Source organism: Odocoileus virginianus, chromosome 27 (assembly GCF_023699985.2).
Source record: "Odocoileus virginianus isolate 20LAN1187 ecotype Illinois chromosome 27, Ovbor_1.2, whole genome shotgun sequence".
Classification (NCBI taxonomy): Eukaryota; Metazoa; Chordata; class Mammalia; order Artiodactyla; family Cervidae; genus Odocoileus; species Odocoileus virginianus.
Genome location: NC_069700.1, coordinates 36,492,487 through 36,507,015, shown reverse-complemented (window position 1 = coordinate 36,507,015; position 14,529 = coordinate 36,492,487). Strand labels below are relative to the sequence as shown.

The 14,529-nt window shown below is 43.1% G+C and overlaps 1 long non-coding RNA gene across 3 annotated transcripts in view; it reads right to left on the bottom strand.

Moving 5' to 3' along the window:
• Positions 1 to 91: 91 nt before the first annotated feature.
• Positions 92 to 14,529, bottom strand: part of LOC139031465 (uncharacterized) — a 31,616-nt gene continuing 17,178 nt past the window's right edge. For 2 of the 3 annotated variants that reach the window (XR_011483964.1, XR_011483962.1), the window contains exons 3-4: positions 3,757 to 3,884; positions 1,455 to 2,080 (exon numbers count right to left, since the gene is read on the bottom strand). This is a non-coding gene — a long non-coding RNA (uncharacterized lncRNA). Of the gene's footprint in view, positions 608 to 1,454; positions 2,081 to 3,756; positions 3,885 to 14,529 lie in introns of those variants that run through there. The other variant, XR_011483963.1, reaches the window with a different exon arrangement.

The window sequence follows — 14,529 nt, the reverse complement described above, 5'->3', positions numbered from 1 at the left end:
TACTACGGGGCAGTCTTTTCAAGTCCATCGAGGCACCCGTCTTGGGGGTTTGCAGTTGCTGGTGGGGCATCGTCTATCCCTCTGTCGATTTTATTTATTTATTTTTTAATCTAAAGACAGAGCCAGAGCCAAGAGTCAAGAAACCGTTGATTTCAGCGGCCACTGGGTGGCAGGCAGGACTCGCGGTGCGCACTTCATCGCTGCATCCTTTTTAAACTAGAGCGGTTACACCCACCTTGGAGATGGCGCTTCCGCCTTTTAGTAACACATGAAGCTTATGTGAGTAAGAGATCTCTCGTACAGAAGTTGATTGTCCTCTTAGTTTTTCTTTAGGAAATTAAAAATATTCTTTATAGACTTTATTTTAAAATGGAAGTCCATCTGGATTCATAAGGACTCAAGATTTAATTCTATGTTTCAATGCAATTTCTTTTCCTATGCGTGCCTGAGTAAAAAATTTCAAAAGGCATCTCAGGAGGAAAATAATAAAGCTTAAGATGAGAGTCCGACTGGAAAGTAACCGGGACTCCACCCGGGGCTGCCAGGTTGACGCCTTGGGATTAAGGTTGATCCCCTCCTCCATGCCTCAGGCCCTCCAGAGTATTTCCTACCATAAAATCCTACTCTCAGAGAAGAAACTGACATCAGTCATTTCATTTCTAGTGTAAATTTAAATCTTTTTCCTGTTTCTCCTGGAAGTATTTGCACTTTACTTTGCTTCCCTGTTAAAGGGATTGCAAATATTGATATTACTGATATAATTGCTAACCTAAAAACTACCCCAAGATGGTTAAAGGCAACCTTGACCTTCATGTAGGACCCCCAGAAGAACATCAAATAAAAGTCTGTCCTTAAATATCATTAACTTAAAGTATACACAGCCCAAAGGTTATGGAGCCAGTAACAATAATTTGATTTCTTCTACTCTTAGATGAGTGAGAATGAAGGAAATGTTTAGAATTTCTGGATTTGGCAGAAGTGGGATGAATGGATTTTCCTGTTGGTAAATCCTGTTGTTTACCATTTCATATCAATCCTGATTTCTTAATTAAAAATCTAACACATTCATTTCCCATTGAAATGTTAATATATGCCCATTTGATTACATATTTTTAAAATTTCATCTGTTGCAAATTAGCTTTACAAATGAAACTATATCCACTCCATATCCCTTTTTTATTTTATTATGTTTGCCAAGTTTGGGAGCAAAGGAATGATGGTAGTAAATGATATATATTTTCCTTTCTTATAATTTATCCTTTTATTCTTTGATAGTTCATTTGTTTTGGAGAGGAAGGGCCTATCAATTATGGGTTACGTGCAAATGGATTTTGAATAAATAAGACAAAGTATTTAAATGGTGAAACATGAGTATCTATGACAGTATAACTGGGCTTCCATGAACCCCCTCCTCTCCCACCTTGTGTAGATAGGTTATGGCTAGAGTTACAATATTTATATTTAAGATATTTTATTTGAACTGTGAAAAGTGGTTCATAAAGTACATTTTGTGGAACAATTTTATATCATTGCCCCTGATAGAAAGTTCAGTCTCTGCGCGTTTAATGGTAACAATTGGGTAAAGGCTAAAACACCGTAGGTTGAGAATAAGACATTATTAATATAAAAACATTGGGCTGTTTCCTCTCCCCATGCAGGGCAATACAGAACAGACCTGCTCCTTGATTCTTTACTGTCCCAGGCTGAAAAATAAAGCCATGTGAGAAGCCAGTGTATGGAGCTGGTTATATCACTGAGCTCTTAAGTCACAATGTACAACATATAGATAGACTTTTGTCCTTGCAGCACTAGGGGTAAAATTAACTTTTAATTTATAATAAATTATTTTGGCCACAATTTCCAAAGCCAACATGAGGGTGACTGTAATATTGTTTAGTTTGCTATGATATATTCTTATACAATTGAGAAACCTATAGCAGCACATTGTTAATTTTGAGAGAGAAAAGTGACATATTGTAGGTTACAGGCCATAAGTGGGCAATAAGTAGACATAATTTCTTGAGGCTCACCACGAGATGTGTCTCCCACCGAGATCTTAGAAACATTTGAAGTGGGGAACCTAAGATTTGAATGAAAAACAATCAATCAATTATAATATTTTATCATGGAAGAATGAGAAAAGATGCTGAAAGTAGATTTTTCATCCATCAGAGCTTGATAAAATATGCATAAATTCGGTAGTGACTTTCTGGAAGAGAGCGTGTGTTAGAATGGACAGATCGTTTGAGATGGCCATTTAATGTATTTTCTACTTTGGTTGCCTGAAGACTCAGAGCATACAAATATCCTCGCTAACCAGATTCCTGGGTATACTGCTGTTGTTTCGTCTGCCTCAACAGTTAGGTCAATAAGCAAAAAACTGATAGAAATTTGGAATTCCAGAATTTCTGACATAACAAATTAGTAGGGAGCATGGAACATAAGGGTTGGTGAAAGTTTTACATCTTGGAACATCCTGCATGGACAATTGAAAGACATGGAACTATATAGCATCAAAATGATGTCTGTCACCAGCCACATGTAAGGGAAACCCACTCTTTAACCCAACTACTGAAGCAGGTGTTCCTAGAAAACTTGACGACGTCTCCATGTTTTCCAACTGGAAAATTACTTCATTTTCATTATGTTTTAAACTTATAATCAATCACACTTCCAGGCCTTAGGATCCAACCCTGTTCCTCTTTTTATTTTTATGAAAGCCAAGGACTTGTTATTTTTGTAATACCAGAGTTCTCTGATGAAATAAAAGCATTAGTTCAATGTATCAGAGAAATAGCAGGCCACCCAGCAGCTGAAATAATAAAATTCAAGCTCTCTTTTTTGGAATGGGCCAGAGATCTGATGTGAAGGTTTCCAGGATACCAGACTGTAGTCTGTCCATTTTTAGTTAGACTTTTGGTGCCAGATTGTTATCCCTGATGTGCTAGTTGCTTTCAGCAGCGTTGGATGGGTTTTATTTTTGCTTCCTATGTTGTAAGAATGGTTATGAATAGGAGGTCAGTGATGGTGCAGATGAATATAATTCCAAACCAGGATTAGATGGTAGTGGAGTGTTATGAGTGAGGAGGTATAATTGAGGTAAGAAGGATGTGAGGATGTACTGACTGGCTCTATGACTTAAGGCAGAGCAGCATTATAGTAAGTGTATCTTACAAACGTGCGTGTAGTTAGAGGTTTGCCTGGAAATATGTAAGTGTTAAGAGGTCCATCTTTTGCTGGTTACCCTGGCCAAATATCTTTCAAATTCATCCAAGTTATTAGATAAAAGAAACTAATATCACTTCATTTAATTATTTTTTTTCCAGAGTTACAAAGAAATGAGTTTATGCCATCTACTCTGAATGAGTCTTCTCTGAATAAACTAGAATTCCCAGCCCAGCCACTGATGGTTATATTCTCCAGCACAAAAATAATTCAAAGGAATTATTTTTCAATATGTGCTTTCATATTTTAAAAATTGCAGACTACTTTCCTAAACACTCCTCCATGGTAATTATGAGAACTAAAGATGCTAAAACATTAACAATTTACCCTTCAGCACATTGAGAGGGTAAAGATCATTTAAATGCCCCTCTCAGGGAACCAGAAATAAAATACTTGTCTTGAATACTCCTTAAAAGTCTTTGTGTTTATTTAGCAAATTTTGGCCAAAAATTTCTCTGTTTGCTTAAAACATTCTTGTACTGTATAAGGAACAACAAACTAAAAGGTATATCCTGTTTATAATCTCCTCACCATCAATAAAGCTGCATTCAACAAGCGCTTTGTCAGTGATGAGACGCGGGCAGCTTTGAAGTGTTCTGTGATAGCTGGGTGCTGGTTTCTTTTTTGTTCTTCTTTATTTTGTTTTCATGATGACTCACCTCAACGAAACACAACAAAAAAGGAAGCAACAAATCATTTAAAAAGCTGTTCCAATAACCTGAAGACTAGTGAAAAATAAAAAGGGATAAAGCATTGCTAATGCCTTGCTCTGTGACTCAGACAGGAGCCCAGGTTTGTCTGTCAGTCCTGACCGTGCATGAGTTATAGATTAAGTGTGGTTTCTCATCTTGATTTCCCCCTGACCACAGCCAACCCGGAACAGACTCGAAGTCATCATCATTTGCAACGAAACCACCGCTTAGGAAATGAAATCGTGTTGCTGCGGAGACCAGCCTCACAGCCTTTCCCTTCCACCTCATCATCCAAATGACCAAATGACATGTTACCAACACGAGGTGTTCAACCTTTGATCTGAGTTAGCAGTAAAGTTTTTTTTCTTTTACACGTGGACCATTTTTTAAAGTCCTTCTTAATTTTTTTTTTTTTTTTACAATGTTGCTTCTGGTTTTTGTTTTGGTTTTTGGCTCCGGCATTGGGATCTCAGCTCTGCAACCAAGGATGGAATCCATACCCCCTACATTGGAAGGCAAAGTCTTAACCACTGGGACCGCCAGGGAAGTCCTAGTAGTAAAATATTAAAACTCAGTTGAGGCCATCTCAGTCATTTCTAGAAAATTCTAAATGGCAGAAATAACTTTTCCTTAAGCTTCCCCAAGTCTCATGACCAGGTACGGAGACTAGTGGTGGTGGTTTAGTCGCTAAGTCATGTCCTACTCTTGCAGCCCCATAGACTGTAGCCCGCCAGCCTCCTCTGTCCATGGGATTTCCCAGGCAAGGATACTGGAGTGGGTTGCTATGCCCTCTTCCAGGGCATCTTCCCAACCCAGGGATGGAACCTTTGTCTCCCACATTGCAGGTGAATTTTTTTTTACTACTTAGCCACCAGGGATTGGGCCCCCAAAAGAAGCAGAGGTGACATTCCCAATCGTGAGCCTCCCAGCCAAGGGCCCCAGAGTCTTCTTGCATTTTCTTTGAACCCCCACAGAACTCCAAGTTTCTCTGCAGGTGAGCACCACCACTCACTCCCCTCCCCCAACATTCATATACCATCTATCCAAATCATGATACACAGGAAGTTATTTCATGAAATTACTCCTTTGTGTTTCAAAGGAATAACCATTTCGCACACCGTGTACTTGGCAAACTCGGTAGAAAGACTAGCAGTGAAAAGATACTCAGGCCTTCCTCTCTGCTTTCCTGCCCTCAGAGTGGTACAGAGAAGAGCAGTAGGAGGGTCATTTCAGGAAAGGGGACAGGCCTTTGGGGGAGAGATCCAACCAGTGGCCCCTGGGAACACCCTGCCCCGCCCTTTTGCCGGCTTATGGACCTGGGTGGAACATGCATTATTCCTCATGCCAGCACCAACCTTCCACCCAGTTTCAGACCAAATCTGCTCTTTAGGGAGTGGTGCAGAGGAGAAAGCACTTTTCCTGAACCTTTGGACAGAAACAGTACCCTCAGATTAACCTAAAGATCCTATGCAGTTTCTTTCCTTATCCCTTTCAAAGCAAAGCCTTATAAAGTAAGTCAGGCTGACTCATAACTGATCTTCCATCCGGACTTCGCCTTGGTATTCAGAAGTGATCACAGTCTTCAAAAAGAAGAACCTTGTAAATTACTGTTATTCATGTAGCCCAGAAGGGATGATGTGCCAAAAAGGAAGAAGCACGGCTCTGATCATAGCAACAAACATTTCTCCCACTGTCTCCCCATCCCAGCCAGCAACATGTACCCAGAGGAGGGAAGAGTCCAGTGATACGAACGGAGAACTTACTCCCCCTTTCTGACCATGTTTGCTTTGCATTCACGTTTAGGTTATCATCAGAGGCTCCACATTTGGAAATTCTCTTTCCATCTTGGGGATATCTTTCCTCCTCAACAAGATGGGGGGGACACTGAGCAGGATGCATGTTTGGTAGGCCAGGGATGGAAGTGATTTATGTCAATTGCATCTACATCACTTCGGCCGGAAGTAGGCATGTGGCCCTCCTGGATGCATAGGAGCTGGGGAAGGGCTTCAGGTGAGCCCGGGAGGGAAAAAGAAAAGCTTTCCTAGAGTGTTGTCTGTACACGATGAAGGATTACCGTTTGGAAGCTGTAGCTCTCATCTCCCGCCCCAGCTGTCCAGGGAGTAAGGAGCTTCCCAGAGCCCTGCCCGCCTCCCCAGCGCCCCTCTGTCTGCGTTCACGCTGCAGCACGCGCTCCATCCACCCGCTTCCGGGCTCACAGGTCTTGCACTCGGCCCCCTCCTTAGATCTTGCTTCTTCCCTTCTGAAGGACAAGCGCAGACAGCTCTTGCAGCCTTTTCTCAATTCAGTGCTCTTATGGGTCTCTAGCCTACATTTAATGGGTTCTGTAAGCCTCGGGTGCTTGCATAAATCTGGTGCCAATGAACTCAAGGAAACTGGTCTAATACCAGAATTGCCCCCCTCACCTCTCCTCCCCAGGTCTCCCTGTTCCTCTATTTCTAGAATGCTCTAAACGCTTCTTGATTTTATTAAAATACTCTTCTAAGACAATATGGACAGTCCATGTCTGTGACTAAATTCCTCTCATTCCAGCCATAGAAGAAGGTTCCTAATGCATGATGATTTGGGGGAAAGAGCACATTATATAGTCTAAGAGAGGAAATAATATGCATCAATTCTTTTGTTTTCTTTTTACGTTAGTGTCAGATGTACAGCAAAGTAATTCAATTACACTTAACATATATGAATATGTACAAAAGAATACATATATATATTCTTTTTTAGATTCTTTTCCATCATAGATTGTTATAAGATGTGAGTAGAGTTCCCTGTGTTATACAGTGGGTCCTTGTTGTTTATCTGTTTTACATCCAGTAGTGTGTATCTGTTAATCCCAGATTCCTAATTTATCCTTCTCCCCTCAATTCATCAATTCTTCATCACCATCACAAGAGAGGATTCCTCAGGGAGACAGGAGGAAGGAAACTGAAATAATTAGTCTGTCCTCCAAGTCTTCTTCCCTAACCTCTATGAAACCTTTCCATTTAGTGCAGGCTTGAAGCTGAGACATGTTTTATTCTATCACAGTTCTGCATATGGGTAACAAAGAAAATTCTGCATGCAAAAAGAATCCTCATTTAGCAAATGTTTACAAGTACCAGGCACTCTGCTATGATATATGGTGAACAAGATGTCGTGTTTCCCCAAGGACAGTGAAGAACCAGAGTCCCCATGGGGTGACTGATGCCTGAAGCGCACATTTAGATCAGGCAGGGCCAACCCCACAGCACACAATTAAATTAGCAAGCATGTGCTTCTTGCCAAGTTTTGTGTCCCCTGGGTGCCATGGAGAAGAGAAAGGTAAACCCAACTTAGAGCCTGCCCTCAGGGTGCTCAGATGTGGGGAGAAGCTTCCTGGCTGACCCCGCTGGGCCTGGATCATGCTCTGTCTCTGCCCTGCTCTGTGCTCTGGGGGGCTGACCCCCAGGGACTGCAGCACCTGGTCTCAGACTCTTCAGCTGAGGTTGTATTTCTCCAGGGGGAGAACCCAGGGAGGTCAGAGGTGGGAGAGAGTGGCCGCGGTGCTTCTGGCCTGTCCTCCAGCAGGTGTCCCTCTCCACGGCTCTTCTGTGCCTGCAGCTCCAGCCGCGCAGCCTCCACCCCCGGGACTGCAGCTCTCACTGGACTCACACCTCCACACCACAGCTGCCAGCGCTGGGTACCTTCTCACTGGCTTGTTGACGTTCTGCCACCCTTCTGGGACTATGTTCCTTCAGAGAGAGGACCTTGTCTGTCTCAGGCACTGCCGTGAACATCCAGCATCTAGAACATGCCTAGTGCACATCAGGGGATCAGCACATTTTGTTGACTGAATAAATGAGTGAACATGTGGATAAAATAACAAACCCATTGTAACTCACTGCTTGCTAGATTCCCATTCCAATTATTCTTAAAGAATGGGAAGGTCCTTTATGGAACTTCCCAGGTGGCGCTAGTGGTAAAGAAGAACCCACCCGCCAGTGCAGGAGATGTAAGAGATGCAGGTTCAGTCCCGGGGTCAGGAAGATCCCCTGGAGGAGGGCATGGCAACCCATTCTAATATTCTTGCCTGGAGAATCCCATGGACAGAGGAGCCTGTCGGACTATAGTCCGTAGGGTCACACAGAGTCAGACACAACTGAAGCGGCTTAGCACACACACAAGGTCCTTTATTATTACTATTTTTAAACAGCTGATTTCTGTTTATTTATTTGGTTGGTTTTGGCTGCGCTGGGTCTTTGCTGCTTTGCACTGGCTTTCTCTGGTTTTAGTGAGTGCGGCTACTCTTTTTTGTGCTGTGCAGGCTTCTCATTGTGGTGGCTTCTTCATCGAGGAGCACAGGCTCTAGGCTTGTGGGCTTCAGTGGTTGGAGCAGGAGGGTTCAGTAGTTGTGGCGCATGGGCTTACTGTCTGCGTGGTATGTGGGAATCTTCCTGGACCAGGGATGGAACACGTGTCCTCTCCACTGGTAGGTGGATTCTTATCCACTGCGCTACCAGGGAAGCCCCATTCATTTATTTAATAATCAATTACTGCACATCTACTACATTCAAAGCGCTCTCCCTTGCCCCAAGAAGAGGCGAGTATAATGAAGGCTGTTGCCACATCCATGGCAACAAGAACCTCTCCAAACTAACAGGACATCATGAATTCCACAGCTGAGAACACATCACAGGCAAAAGGGGTTATCCAGCCAAACCTTAGTCTACATCTGCCTATTTACTTTTAAATTTCTTAGAAGGTTGATAATATTTCTATATTTATTTTCCCAGTAAAATTTTTTAAATTGCATACTTTTTCTCTAAAATTTCCAAACCTTTAAAAGCAGATTAGGACTAATTTCAGCAATTAGCTGATGTGTTTATTTAGTGTTTACTATATAGAATATAAATATACAGTATATAGTTATATACAATTTGATAGAATATATTTGTTTATATTTATTCTGTTAAATGGTGTTATATATGAATATAAAAATATATCCTACTAAATTTTGTAGATAGCTAGATCTATCTATATTTATCACTAAATAAGTATCAGCTAAATGTAGAAATGAATCCTATATATAGCTTTATACATATATATGTACTTATATATACAGTTACAATGTTATGTGTAACAGGGGACTGTGTTCCCTCAAAATTCCTATGTTGAACCCCTAATGTGATTATATGTGCAAGCGGGCCTTTGGGAGATCATTAAGTCCTGAGGGTGGAGCCCCGTGATGGGATTAGTGTCCTTGTAAGAAGAGATGGAGTGAGCCCTCCCTGTTCCCCTGTGAGGTCGCCTTGAGAAGATGGCCACCTGTGGACCAGGAAGAGGGCCTTCATCCAGACTGACCCGACTAGCTCTCAGGACTTCCCCGCCTCCAGAACGGTGAGAAATGAATGCATGTTGTTGAGCCTCCTGGTCTATGGTGTTTTGTTATAGCAGCCCCAGCTGCCGCAGACTGAGCTAGGAACAGAGGTGGAGATGGCAATTATAGAGACAGAGACATATCTGTGTCTCATCACGTTTGTGTTCTGAGATTTAACAGCCATTCCGATTCCAGTGCCTTAAATTACATGGGCGCTGAATGAGTTGGCAGGCAACATTCATTTCTTTAAATACGTCTTGAGGGCCGCCATGTTCCTGGACACATGAAGAAACCTGAGAGGGTTGGAGGCCACCCACCGACCCCCAGAGGACTGCTTCTGGTTCAGGAGTGAGCCAGACAGAGGGGCTCCTGGGAGCGGGGCACCTGCAGCCCAAACCCTCGAGCCCCTCAGACCCCCCGACAGGCCTTCACTGATGGCTTTCCCTCATTTCCCTCATGGATAAAGATACCAAGGACCAGTCAGGACTCTGGGTGATGGACAGCACAGCTCTGACCTGAGATACTAGGACATCTTCCAGAGACACTAAAATGTGACATTAAATAAAATAGAAGGTGGTGAGTTCAGCTCAAAGAAAGACCTGCCCACTCTTCAGAGGCTCTCCCCAGAGGCCCCTTCTGAAGGTGGTACAGTATTCTAGAGCCTGGCCCCAGGCAAGGGCGGAGGGCACGTGCTGGAGGTGGCAGGGTCCCTGGAGGAGAGCTTCTCCATCCAAGAAGGATTGGATGGAGCAGGGACAAACTGGCTCCACCAGAAGTCCATGAAATATTGAGATACCATCACTTCCCTTTGATTTCTGATGAATTCCTTCAGTCATGCTCAGTTGCTCAGTCGTGTCCAATTCCTTGTGACCCTGTAGATTGTAGCCTGCCAGGCTTTCTCTGTCCATGGAATTCTCCAGGCAAGAATACTGGAGTGGGTTGCCATTTCCTCCAGGGACGTTTCCTGACCCAGGGATCAAACCATTGGCAGGAAGATTCTTTAACACTGATCCACCAGGGAAGCCTATCCTCCAGTAGAAATCCAGCTCAACAAGTCTGTGCCTTTGGTGAAGTCTGTCAGCCCTCTGACCCTGACAACACTGACCAAACACAGATGAGAGAGGGAGTTCTCAGGGGTGAGAGGTCCTTATGACCACAGGCAGCCCTGGGTTCCAAGCTGCAGGAGGAGACTTTACATGGCGGGGGGGTGGGCTTCCCCAGGGATGGAGCACGTGCCACCATATGCTCTGCCACGCTCCTGAGCAGGGAACTAGTAATGACCCAGCCCTGCTTTGATGCCTCTTGAGTTTGCTGTTGGGATGTTCAGTTCAGTCGCTCAGTCGTGTCTGACTCTTTGCGACCCCATGAACTGCAGCACGCCAGGCCTCCCTGTCCATCACCATCTCCCGGACCTTGCTCAAACTCACATCCTTTGAGTCAGTGATGCCATTCAACCATCTCATCCCTTCTCCTCTGGCCTTCAATCTTGCCCAGCAAGATGGGAAAAGACCCATCAGCGTCTTTTCCAATGTATCAGTCCTTTGCATCAGGTGGCCAAAGTACTGGAGTTTCAGCTTCAGCATCAGTCCTTCCAATGAATATTCAGGACTGATTTCCTTTAGGATGGACTGGTTTGATCTCCTTGCAGTCTAAAATGACTCTCAAGTCCTTAGAGTCTTCCCCAACACCAGAGTTCAATGGCATCAATTCTTCGGTGCTCAACTTTCTTTATAATCCAACTCTCACATCCATACATGACTACTGGAAAAACCATGGCTTTGACTATAGGGACTTTGTCAGCAAAGTAATGTCTCTGCTTTTTAATATGCTGTCTAGCTTAGTCGTAACTTTTCTTGCAATGAGCAAGCATCTTTTAATTTCATGTCTGCAGTCACCATCTGCAGTGATTTTGGAGCCCAAGAAAATAAAGTCTGTCACTGTTCCCACTGTTTCCCCACCTATTTGCCATGAAGTGATGGGACTGGATGCCATGATCTTAGTTTTTTGAATGTTGAGTTTTAAGCCAGCTTTTTCACTCTCTTCTTTCACTTTCATCAAGAGACTCTTCAGTTCCTCTTTGCTGTTGGGAAGTAGTGGAAGGGATTTGGCTGTGGGTTTGCCAGATGGAACCCACAGAGGCCAGTGCTTCTCAGGCTGCAGTCAGTCTTCTCCATTTTTCCCCAACGTACCACATTATATAATTCCACTTTCTCTTTGTGCATTTTCTCTTTGCTCATGCACTGCAAAGTTCAAGAGCCCCGTTTTATAGAATCCAGCCCCACTGATGGTCTGCCCTGGATATCAGGCACTTGTTTGGGTCAGAACTCTGCAGGATTCCATGCAGAGTATCAGTTGTGGCTCACAGGACACTGGCAACCAGTGACAGAGCTGCAGTGTTCTTTGGAGCCATGCAGGGCCTGCTGACTGCCACAGAAATATCCTTCCAGCAGCCATGGAACAGCTGGGTGGAGGTCTCCCTGTGTTGTCAGAATGCTGGGAATGGTGCTCAGTTCTCTCTGAGTTTCCCACTGAGTGTGGTATCTGCTCATTGTACTAAAGAGCCCATGTACTTTAAGGAGGGAAAAGTGAAAGTTGCTCAGTCATGTCTGACTCTTGGCAACCCCATGGACTATACAGTCCATGGAATTTTCCAGGCCAGAATACTGGAGTGGGCAGTCTTTCCCTTCTCCAGGGGATCTTCCCAACCCAGGGATCAAACCCAGATCTCCTGCATTGCAGGCAGATTCTTTACCAACTGAGCCACAAGGGAAGTCCAAGAATACTGGAGTGGGTAGCCTATCCCTTCTCCATTGGATCTTTCTGACCCAGGAATTGCACTGGGGTCTCCTGCATTGCAGGTGGATTCTTTACCAACTGAGCTATAAGAAGGGAAAAAGAGTGAAGCAAAAGGTTTTGTGCCAGGGATTAATACTACGGTAAAGTCAGAGAGAAGATCAGACTGACTATAAGACTCAAAAAGGCCTGAGTCACCTCTAGTGGAGGTCGGTCCTCTGAAGTTACAAGCACGTGACAAAAATCCGAATATGTCCATCTCTTCACTTGAGGATACAATAGGGCTTCCTGAAAAAGAAAATCGAGACCCCCAACCTCTCATTTCTTGGTGTGACAATGGCTTACCTTGAAGGACAAACACACAGTCAGTTGAAGAGGCATCAACATCCCCCAGTGCCTAGTAACTCACACCAAAAATATATTAAAGGCATCTCAGAAGATTGTAGAACAACTTCAAAGAGAAATGATGAGTGGTTTGGATGAAAATACTCATCTTCTGGAAAGCTTTAAACTGCTTATCCAAGAAGTTATGAGATGGAGGAAAGTGTGGGAATTAAAAAAAGGGGGAAAAATACTCAAACCATACAAAACAAAATAGTTTCAAGTGATGAAAGGAGCCAGTTCACATCTCTAACTGAAACTATACTGAAGATGATACATCTGCCTGCTTAGTTTAGGAAAGATTACATTTGAATTAGATGAAAAAAGTTATTCAAACACAGTTGCTTATACTAGCAGTCAGAAGTCAATCTGAAGAAACTTATCAATGCTGCTTACTTAAATGTATCCTTGAAAGAGAAAAACAGGAATTATTTTAAATAATTTGACTAAAATCAGATGGATGAAGAGTTTACAGTTCAAATGAAAAGTTTCCAAACTGAGCAAGTATCTTAATGTCTAAAAATTCACAGCCTAAAGATGAGAGTCAAGAACTTCAACTGAAACTTCAAATACTGCCTGAACTGTGTCAAGAACACACAGTGAAACTCTGCAGAAAATCAGCTGAGGAGGTAATTTATCTCTTAGAAGAAAAACTTCCAAAAATGTAGAAAAGCATCAGAAGCATGAATTGGAGACACAACTCCAACCAGAAGAAGGTCTGGCTGAAGGTCTGGAGAAAGAATTACAACTTCCTTCTTGGAAAGCTAGATGGATATTTCTCCCATGAGAAAAAAACTCAAGAGAGCTGGCTGGCAGCTTCAACAACTGAAAGAAACTTCAGTGAGCTAAGACAAGGGAAATCAGCTGAAGTAAATTTCCAATTTCCCCAAGCAGCCCTAGAGTGGGCCGATTAATGGCCACACCCCACTGTTTGGATCTTGTGCATATCTTATGTCATGTGGCCAAAGGGGAGTCACAGAGGTAATTAAGGTTATGGATCTTGAGGTGATGACTATCCTGGACTCACCAGATGGACCCAGTGTAGTCACTTGAGACCTCGAAAAACCAGAGAAATTCCTCCAGCTGGAGTCAGAGAGGAAGTCAGGGAATTTCCAAGTGGGAGTAGGATTCACTGCACTGCCAAGCTGCAGTTGTCCATGTGCAAAGGCTGAAGAAAGGCCTCTAGAAGCTACTGCCAGCCCCCAGTTGACAACTGGCGAGGAAACAGGACCTCGGACCTACAGCTGCAAGGAACTGAGTTTTGCCGACAACCTGAATGAGCCTAGCCTGAGCCTCTCTATGAGAGTCCTGCCCATCAGCACTTTGATGCAAAGAAACCAGAGAGCAAAATCACACCTCTAACCTACAGAACTAGAATAAATGTGTGTTGCTTTGAGGAACTAAGTTGAGAGCTGATGTTCTCCCAGTTGACAAGCAGCCCTGCACACAGGTCTTAAAAGACCAGTGCAGCAGGTCCCCGAGGGAGGAGGAGAGTTAAGGACTCTGGAACCCGGGGTCACATGCAGGTTGTTTCCGTTTTCAGTGGCCCCTGTAATTCCATGGCCACAGGAAATTTGCCTGTGTTTTCTCTCTTTAAAAGTCATCTTGATTTATCTGCTTTTAGTTTAACCACTATTCTTTTCATTGATACCACATTTGCTGATAAAATTACAATTTCTAAGGTATTGTTTTTCAAATATAAGTGGTTGTTATGTAATTCTTATGCACACGTTATTTCCTTTAGAGAATAAATCATATAAATATTATATTTTGCTTAAAATAAAAGGTCCATGATCATTTAAGCCATCATTAAACTTCAACATAGTCAGAAGGAAACATTCAAAAGCATAAAGATCATTTGTATATCCTATGAGCTGTTATTAGAAAACTATGATATTTGGTTAATATCTCAAAATTTTTTATTGTTTTTTAAAACAACACAAGTGTGCATGCACACACACACACACACACACACACACACACACACAAACCCAAATGACACCACTACCCCCAGCTAAACTTAGTCTTGCAATATTTTTATAATCACTAACTCATAGTTTAGGGGATTTGACATTCACCTTTGTT